The sequence below is a fragment of the Astatotilapia calliptera genome, chromosome 14 (genome assembly GCF_964374335.1).
Source record: "Astatotilapia calliptera chromosome 14, fAstCal68.1, whole genome shotgun sequence".
Lineage (NCBI taxonomy): Eukaryota > Metazoa > Chordata > Actinopteri > Cichliformes > Cichlidae > Astatotilapia > Astatotilapia calliptera.
In genome coordinates this window covers 4272325-4282606 of record NC_137435.1, presented here as the reverse complement: position 1 = coordinate 4282606, position 10282 = coordinate 4272325, and the positions used below count along the sequence as shown (strand labels likewise).

General features: G+C 39.6%; 1 protein-coding gene across 4 annotated transcripts in view; it reads left to right on the top strand.

Moving 5' to 3' along the window:
* The first annotated feature begins 1124 nt into the window (after window positions 1-1124).
* The window catches only part of LOC113036142 (glycerophosphodiester phosphodiesterase domain-containing protein 5-like), a 42580-nt gene continuing 33422 nt past the window's right edge, over window positions 1125-10282 (top strand). For 2 of the 4 annotated variants that reach the window (XM_026192258.2, XM_026192259.2), the window contains exon 1: window positions 1126-1468. The gene's annotated coding sequence lies outside the window, so the exon portion shown is untranslated. Of the gene's footprint in view, window positions 1469-1718; window positions 1831-10282 lie in introns of those variants that run through there. The other 2 variants (XM_026192260.2, XM_080289349.1) reach the window with 2 other exon arrangements.

Sequence of the window (10282 nt, the reverse complement as noted above, 5' to 3'; positions counted from 1 at the left end):
AGCATGTGGTGATGTTCATGAGTTCAAGACTTCAGGCTGTCATTGCCAGCAAAGGGTTTTCAACCAAGTATTAGAAATGAACATTTTATTTTCAGTTATGTAATTTGTCCAATTACTTTGAGCCCCTGAAATGAAGGAATAGTGTTAAATTTTTTTAGTTCATCACATTTTTATGCAATCTTTTTGTTAAACCAACTGAATTAAAACTGAAAGTCTGCACTTCAAATGCATCTGATTTGTTTCATTTAAAATTTATTGTAGTAATGTACAGAACCATAATAAGAAAGAAAGAGTTGTCTCTGTCCAAATATTTATGGACCTACATGTACATCGGTTTAAGAAACATATCCATCACAGTGTTAGTCTAAAGATGTTTTCATACGGAATGTATATTCATTTTGTAGTATTTGAGTTCATTTTCAACCTTTTGACACTCTAATGCAGCCTCTGACTTAACAGTAATAGAGACAAGAACATTTTGTCCACTTATTTTAGAATATACTACCAGACTTTTTAGCAGAGGAGCATGGTACTCAGGGAATCCTGAATTTAAATGTAGTGGAGAACTGTAACTTCCACTGGGTTTTAAGAAGCATTTAAAATCACAGTTTGGGGCAAAATCAGCAAACTTTTTAAGGTCCTTTTTTTCTTATTAGATTGGAATGACGATTGTTACGGAAGAAGATTAGGGCCAATGGAAAAAGAAAAAAAAGTGGGGACATCTTTTTTTCAGAGTTTTGTCTTTAATCCCAGAATTCTGAGGAAAAAGTTGGGAAATCCATCTTACAGCAACCAAAACAGTAACATCAACCCATAAGATCATATTTTATTGCAGAGTAGTTAAATGAAATGCAATATCACAAAATAAAAGCTCAACAATGTAAATATTACACAAAACTCACGTGCTCAATTGAATTTAATAAACAGGTAAATAAAGCAGCCCAATAAGTGAACATCTAAATAAATTAGAATAAACAATTAAGTAAAACCCTGATATAATACAATATAGCGGCTGTATAAAGACAAAAGCTCTATGTCCAAACAGGCCGATATTTATACTTGAACGAGCCTTAAAAATGCATTTATCAGGTATTTAAATGGTTGCGATTGATTTTCACTCAGGCGATTAGCTCCAAAGTGAGCAAAAAGCTCAGCACCTGTGTGGCGTTTACTGGAACAATGTGAACGTATCCATGGAGAGCGCTGTCGTGACGTAAGCAACAGGTTGAACGGAGCCCCTCGCGGACGCCCAGTGCCCGCACTTCTGTTGTTTTCCTGTCCGGAGCTCGCGCGGCATCATCATCATCAGCGGCACACGCGGAGCCGACTGCGTGCATGTGTGTGAGGCTGCGCTGCTGCACGAGACCACTGCAGCATTCGGCTGGTGCCTCAGAACCCATTTTAAAAACTAAAGGCTCAAAACGAGACGGAGAAAACGGACAGCGGCGGGAAAACTGACGTCCTTCAGGTAGGAAAACCTTAATTTATTTGGGTTTGTTTTTTTTACACCGTCATTGGGATTTTACTGCGTTCTGTCATGTCTGTCATGTCATGTCAGTACTGGTCACACACAGTGAATAACGGTTTTTATGTCACGAGCCGCGTCCGTGTAACAGCGACTTTATGTTCTGGCCAGCTGAACGATGTCGCGGTGATTGAGCACCGCACTAAATAGGCTGCGTGGTTCTTCTGTCTGCATAATCCTTACATTGAAAGAGCGAAGAAGACCAGTTATAATATTTATAATTTAAGGTATCTATGACTGTGTACATCTAAGCTATGTTTTAATGGGTTTTAATTTCCCACCATGGACTGGGTGTTTCTTGTTGGGTAAGTTCTAGTTTTATTAATTAGAGTAAAACTGGGAACAATGTGGGCAAGAGTAGACCTTCATTTGACTTTAAGTTGTACAGATTATGCAGCACACTTTGTATTTCACGAGTTACAGTCACAAAAATGCATTTCTTTAGTGTGTTTTAGTCAATTTATTCACACATGTCCAGCAGAGACTGCAGGCGAGTCTGAACAGTGCTGTCACATGTTAGTGGTTACCGTCAGTGTTGAGCTTCAGCTGCTTTTCTTCAGTTTGATGGTTGATTTAGTGGCACATGTCGTGATTGATGGCTGTCAGGCTCTCTCATTGCTATCCCATAGTTCAATACAACTCAGTGCAGTGGCAGGTTCCATTTTTTCTTTGAGGACTAATATTTAAAGTTGAAATTAAAGCCTAACAGGTAGAAAAGAAGCTGACTGGTCAAAATAAGTTGTAAAAATCTTTTTTTTTTAGGACATGATTTATGCATCGATGATTTGCTATTAGAACACTCTCTGGTTAAAGATTTTCACTTATGACTGCAAATCTTTTAACTGTGACTGCAGATGTGTCATGAGGACATTTTGAAATGTCACAGGATTATTGAAGATTTGTTTCGTCCTGTACCAGCAGCCTGCACTACAAAGCACCTTCAGCATACCCAGGATGTGTTTCAGATATCTCACTCTGACATCAGCAGTCAGGCTAAACAGTCACACGAAGGTAGGTATCAACTCAGGGTTTATCAATCTAGCTGCGAGCGTGTTCACATCAAAGCGGCGGCGTTGGCAGCATCTGACCAATTACAAACATCAGTGAGTACACAGGAAGCGATGCGGCTGATTCATAAAGGTAAACTGGAATATTAGACACATATGAAGAGGTTAAACTCACAATACAGATGAAAGCAACACAGCTGCTGCAGAATAAGCAACAGTGTGAGAGAGGAAATGTTTATTATCAGAGCTGCATGAATGTGTGTGCTTTCAGGGCTTTGGCCAGTATGACTGGAAAGGACTTACCATATTAATAAAGTCTAGCCAATTTGAAGCCGGTAAGGAAATGCAGCAGAACTGCTGATTGTGTAAATTGATACTCATCAGCGTTACGGCTCTGTCATTAACACACAAACAAAACTGAGAGATTACATTAAAATGATGTTTAGATGCGTGTAGGGCAGCTTTATTGTTTCAGCTGCTGCACCAGTGGTGTTAATGGTCTGAGAGCGGGCATATAAATGTTAAATAAAGTGGTTTCTAATAATCAGTTTCTTGTTGATGCTTTTCTCATTGAAGACTTTAGATGATATTGAAAAACTGATGTTGAAAGACTTCAGACCCGCATCCAGCTTCTTCTGGGAATATTGGTGCTATTTTCCAGCGGATTGATCGGTCTGTAGGAGGTGGTTTCGTACCTTCTGGTCTCTTACCCAGAGCGTTATCTGTGGCAGAGTGGGTTAGGTCTGCAGCATAAGTTGCCGTGTTTAACTAGGATCTTAAACCTGAAAAGCCAGGGTTAAACCTGTACTTGCTTCAATAAGCACCTTATCGTACTCCGTGGTCAGGCCTCAGGTGTGTGCACTCTGTGGTTGTTTGTGTATTATATAAAGATTTGTTCTATCATCTCTTATTGCTTTGTGAAAATATAAGAAGCAAAGGGTCGCGTCCTCTTAACACTACTGAAGAGAGAAGTATTAGCCTCTGTTTCTCTCTCAGGCGTCTGCAGGTTGATGTGAGGATCCTGCCTGAAGCCATCTCATACTCGGAGTGTCTGGGGAGTAAAATTGGCCTCCATCAATGCTCATCCCACTCTGACCTTTCAGCTTCATATTTCTGTACGGGTTTGTGCTGTTTTATCGCAGATTTTTCTTTTAAGCAGCATACCAAGCTTTAATACTGAAATTTTAAGCAGTTTTCCAGTTATACAGTTGGAATTAGAAGTTCCCCCTGTGCATTGTGTTTTATGAGGTAATGTGGTGCTTGCTGCAGTGTTATTACTGTAATTTTCAGTACACTTTAATCAGATGGGTTTTATTACAGCTGATGAATATTCCCACAGCATAGCAGTAAAAACAATTAAAACATTGTGATATCTTTTTCTCACTGAAGGTGTTCAGTGGACGTGGTGATCATTCTCTCAGCAAAATGTGTAACAGATACGATGGTCCGTGTTTTTTAATATGACACTAACACTGCTGGAGCTGTGGACCAGCACAGCTCTTAACCTTTTTAAAATAAATCTACTTTTTTTCCATCTTATATTCGTGTTTTATCAAAGTTCAACACACATTTACCGTTGCCCATCCAAACATTCATCAGGAATTGTTGAATTTCTGTCTTTGACAGATGCACCAATGAGTGCTCTACATGCGCTTTCATACACGCATTAAACAAACTGGGCTTCCTGTACAGATCGGTGAGTGGATTGGATCTTTCTATAACAGGAAGATGTAAATGTGAGGTGGAAGATGGAGGGTGCTGTAGTAGGGCTGGGCCATATCATACCGTTCACAGTAATACCGCTATAATGTTGGGCAACGATAAGAAAATTAAATATCGTGATAGAATATGGGTAAAACACGCATGCGCAGTGCCTTTGTTTTCATACGCACATGGCGGCAAAAGCATGGCGGCGATGGAGAATGAGAAGGGAGAAAGCGGATCGTTGAATGAAACGGATGAACCAGAACTGGTTTGTAAAAATGCTGCAGCTTCAGTGGTGTGGTCCGTCAGATACACAACAAAGCACTATTTTTGGTAGCGCATGCTAGCGGGCCGTCGTTATTACCGTGTTTTTTTGGAAAATACGGCACACTTAAAATCAATCCTTTGATTTTTCTGAAAATCGACAGAGCCCCTTATAATCCCGTGTGCCTTATGTATGAATTCTGGTTGTGTTTACTGACCTCAAAACGATTTTATGTGGTACAAATCTGTCAAATGTTTCAGTACGACTTTGCAAAGCTACGAAGCCGCACCGCTCAATGGATTGTCGGAGCATTACGGCTATCGTAGGCAGGAGCCTCGCGGAGTGATACGTACTGTGCTTCAACATAATGTTACCGTATTGTGTGTGTATAACCTCTCTTTAAGTTTTGTGGATATTATACATGGTTATGCTGAGGATATGTCGGCCAGTTTCCGCTGGAAATGCCTTTTGGTTAAACTGTCAGCGAGGAATTTGCATTTTCACTGTTAAATGTTTATATAACTTTAATGCACATAAAAAACAGCTGCTTGTTAAGTGGAAATACATTGATGTTTTGGGGTTTTTTTGCACTAATAAAGTTGTGGAGTTGTAAAGTGTTTTGTCTAGTGTCAATTATATCATCAGTTATATTGTTATCGCAAATTTTCAAATGTATATCGTGATAAATATTTTTGGTCATATCGCCCTGCTCTATCCTGCAGTATTTTGATGTAGAAGATGATAATCTGCAGGCACTCAACCCAGAGTGTGTGTTTAACCACACTCTGGCAAGCATGCAGGTACTAACATCCAAAAAAGAAAGCTTAATGATGACATTAATGTTATTCAAAATATTTGCTCTAGAATAATTTCTGCAATTTTAACCACAAATTTTTGACTGTTAAGCTTTGACAGCAGAAGCCTGATGGTTGTAGCTGTTGCTGTTGAGCTGTGCTGTGATGGTGTTTGGACAATGAGTGAACAGCTGATTGTGCTGGATACAGAGGGCTGCTTTGTCTTAGCTGTACAGTCTCTCCTGCTCACTCATCTGCTGAGCTACAGTGTCTTCTTTTTCTGTGTGGCACACACAGAGGCTTTAAAGATTGATATACTGTATTTGTGCAGCTTTACTGTTGACATTTTGGTTTTTTGGTGCTTATTTTAGTATGTTTAGTATGTTTTTGTTTTAATTTGCTATGTACTAGTTAAAAACAAAACTGGCAAAAGTATACAAAAGAAATGGAAACATTTATATGAAATCTGGCAGATTAACAAGAAAAACACATTTATGAAAATGGAAAATTACACAAAAAAACCTGACATTTACAAGCCAACTTGCAAATTTACAAGGAAATTTACAGAGTTGAGAAAACATGACGAATATATGAGAGGAAAAAAAATGTTGTCTTGTAAAATTGCCAGTTTTTCTCCTAAATTTCCATCTGAGGGCTTTTTTTTTTTTTTTTTTTTTTTTTTCCTCCATTTTTATCCCCTTGAATTCTTTTCCTTAAATTTCCCTAATATAACATTGTAAAATTTTTAACTTTACATAAAATAAATATTACATTAAAAAATCACCTGAGTTATAGGGGTGAGCCTCAAAACCATGTCATGGTATTTCAAAAGAGTTTATGATAATGATATTTCTGATGGTATATAAAAAAAATTTAATGATGTTTTATGGATGCTCGCGGGCAGTAGCATGTGTAAGTGTACGAAAAGCATTTTCCTTCTTTTCCGATGAGCTACTGTCACTGATGACACACTTCCTAATTTGAGGTGTGAATCGAGGTGCCAGCAGCAGCGCTGTAGTGCAGTAGTATTGACACAGCATTATATCCAGTAACACAGCATAAGTCAAATGTAAGCACAAAAGCAGCCTAGTTGGTGTTTTCCCAGGAACATTTCTGTATAAAAGAACTCCTTTAAACGCTTCAGTTCAACAATAACAAAACTATGTTCACTTTGTAACACTTCAGGAGTTGCACAACACTGTCACATAATAAAATCTGGGATGTTGTGTCTTGGGTTGAGCTTTTTAATCAGCTGCTTAGAGCCCTGCTTTTCCACCACGTGACCACATTGGTAATTTGCACAGTTTGGTCCTCCTGTTATATGAAGTGCACTTAGCAAAGCTCAGTGGACTTATGTGTTACCCTTCGGGTCACACATCGCCAGCTGCTTGTATCTCCTCCATCGTCGTCTGGCTTTAGTCTGTGTTGTGCTTTTTCATCCCCAAGTGGTGAAACAGCAGAAACTGTTTTCTTACATTTTTTTTTTTTTTTATAATCAATTTGTAGGTGCTGAATTGTCATTAGAGGCTCATGCGGCCCTTGCTGTCAGACATACTTGGGCTTGTCTTGTTGTGCGCAGTTTGGAACATGAATACATGCCATTGCTATAGCAACAATATTTTATTAAGTCAGTGTTATCGCAGAAGATATCATGGAAGGGCACAGCCCTACTAAAGCACCAACTGCTGTACAGAGACATAAAACAGCCTTTTTCTTTCACATATTTGAAGTGTCAGTCACAGGCTGCGTGAGAGAAATCAGGAAGGAAGGAAATGAAAATCTAGAAAGAACAAGATGTGCAGATGTCTCTATCAGGAACATGTTGACATTCGCCTCCACACTGTCTGCACATTTAGTCGCAATGTTTTTCCTCCACCTCCACCTTTTCCTCCTCCTCCTCCAGTCTTGTGTGTTTTGCTGCATCATGTTTTACAGATGAAGTCACTCTGTACAGGCAGCCTTCAGCTCTGTGATTGCATTTTTCATCCCCAGCAGGCCTCTCTTCGACTTTACCCCCAGTCTTGGACCACTTGCAGTCAGCTCTACTGCTGGGTGTCTCCAGCAAAAAGAGCTGTGCATTGGGACTGCTGTAACGCATTTGTTTTCTCTTAGCCTGTGTCATTAAACAGGAACAACAAAAAGAAGACACGATTTCCTTGTTTGTCTTTTGTGAAACACTTTTTTTAAAATCTATTAAATATTCTTTTATTGCCAATATTTGAACTAATGGCAGTAGTTTAAACATTTAGTCTCTTGGGTGTCTCTAGCAGCTGTCAACTGATTTATATGTCAGAAACTTAAATTGTATTTCCTTATGCCTGCATGTGAATGCTTTAGCTCAGTGAGTAAAGTTGTTAGCGTAGAAATGAAGTCTACAAATCACTACGTTAACAAATGACTAGCCCCCAGCACAGCTGTTTGGACAGCCAGATGCTACATATGGTACCAAGATATTTGTCAGTGTTTGTGGGTAATCTGACATTAGCCAGGAGAAAGCGAGGTTTGTCTAATGAAACCTGTCTGAGAAAACAGGAGTTTGACCTGGCTAATAATTAGTTTCATGTTACATTACTCACACGAATACAGCTGCACTGAAAACCCACAAATATGTGCCCCTATCTGCAAACAAGACGAGGACGACAAACAGAAATGTTACAATAACATTTTCAGAAGCTATTATGACGTTTTGCAATTTTTCCCACTGCCTTTGAAGAGAATCACTAAGCTTGTCTTCCATTTCCGATGGTCAGCAGCATCACAAAAATCCCAGCTTTTGTAACTAAAGTAACAAATAAAAAATCCAAATATAGTCTGACAAAACTTCAACTCGTGCAAAAACACATTTCGTGTTGTCACTTCGGTATCTGAGTTTGCATGACCGGAATGGAAACGCAGGTCATCCATCCATCCATTCGCTTCCGCTTGTCCTTTTCAGGGTCGCGGGGGGCGCTGGAGCCTATCCCAGCTGTCATAGGGCGAGAGGCGGGGTACACCCTGGACAGGTCGCCAGTCTGTCGCAGGGCCAACACACAGAGACAGACAACCATTCACACTCACATTCATTCGCACATTCACACCTAGTGACAATTTGGATTATCCAATTAACCTATCCCCACAAGCTGCATGTCTTTGGACGGTGGGAGGAAGCCGGAGTACCCGGAGAGAACCCACGCAAGCACGGGGAGAACATGCAAACTCCACACAGAAAGACCCCGGCCTGATGTTGGAATTGAACTCAGGACCTTCTTGCTGTGCGGCAACAGTGCTAACCACCGTGCCACCGTGCTGCCCGGAAACGCAGGTTCCAAAAGTAAATACACAGCCTTTACTTGCAAGAATACAAAAGTTCATAGAAGAAGGCAGCTAAATACATTTCAGGCAGAGAGCACACAAGAAGACAAACAAACTTTGACAAAGACTAAAGGGAAGAACATGGCTGTAAATACACAAACACAAGGTAATCAAAAGGTCGCACACAGGAGAACACAGCTCAAACTAATAATACATTAACTTCTGGGAACTAAAATTAATAGAAAAGCACAAGAGACCAAATAAAACAGGAACTAAAGTAACAGGGGTGCAGGAAATTGTCACGGTCCTGGGCCGGTGACCCAGTGTTTTGAGTTTTGCAATCGCCTCTTCCTGAAAACTAAACTTCAAATCAACCTACAGGAGGTTCATGCACTCCAAAGCACGATTGGTTGGTTTGCATTTAGTTAACACAATGATCCCGGGCAATCACACTTAACAGAGGTGTTTATATCTTCCTGGTATTTCTGGCTATATAGTAAACAAAACTGGGTTTACAGAAAATGAACCACATTGGTGATTTTCACGTCAAAATATTTTCTATGCAGGAAAAATCCCAACAATATTGACTTCAGTAAAGCAGCTGTTTTATTAATAAAAGTGGTTCTGTGGTTTTCTGATAATCTCAGCTGACCTGCTTTACATTTCCACTTCTAATATTCCCTAAAGGGACCACTGAAGTTTAGCCTGATGCATATTAACGCCCTGAAATCACAGTTGTTTGTTTACAGGAGCAACAAGCATTAACTGGTTTAGAGGACACTTCAGATTAAACAGAAGATCCATGTTGTGTTTTTATCTAATAACTCTGTTCTCAGTAATGCAATGCATGCTTTTTAAATAATATATCAGGTTAGTTTATAATCGTTTCATTTTTGATTCAGCTCACACAATATATTCCTCAGTGTTTTGGTGCCCCAGGCAGGTTATGATTTGTCCTCATTAACCATTTGCCCCACCTGTGGCACCTCCAGTCAAAGACACATGGCTCAAGTCGCTGCATTAAATTACGTTTGGCACTGGAAAGGAAATCCAAACATCATGGCTAAGCAGTAAATCTGTCTCACTGGTTTCACTGCATTCATCCTCATCTGTTAGAGCATGCCTCCTGTGAATAGGCTACATATTTCCAGTGTTACCAGAGGTAATAGTGTAATTTTTGGGAGCAGCCAAAAATCTGGTCAGATGTATTGACGGCAAGCAGCAAAGTGAAATACAACAGATTACTAACCTCTTCTTTTTCCAGCAACCTCAGTTCCCCACATGATCTTGAGATTAACCGATATATGCACTCCACTCTAGCAAACCTGCTTTGGTGTCAAAGATGCTACTTAAATGCTAAATTATTCTTGGGTACCCAAATTTTTCTCACATAGCTGTTATAGAGATGCTCAGGGAACCGTCTGAGCAGGAGAGTTGCTTTAACATTAAAATGTATCTTTAAATTTTGAAGAAACTAAAAAGAGACACAAGGACGCAAACCTGCCAGGACTAAGGTTTGCAGGATTGCTGAGAAAATTATACAGACCCACATGTATTAGCACTGGAGCACATTTGACACAATTGATATGTGGAAAAAAGTTGGCACTTAATGACTGTTTGCAAGTTATGATGCCTACATTTGCATGTGGCAAAAATGGTCAGAAACATGTGGCAAGCTTGATATTCATAGATATTC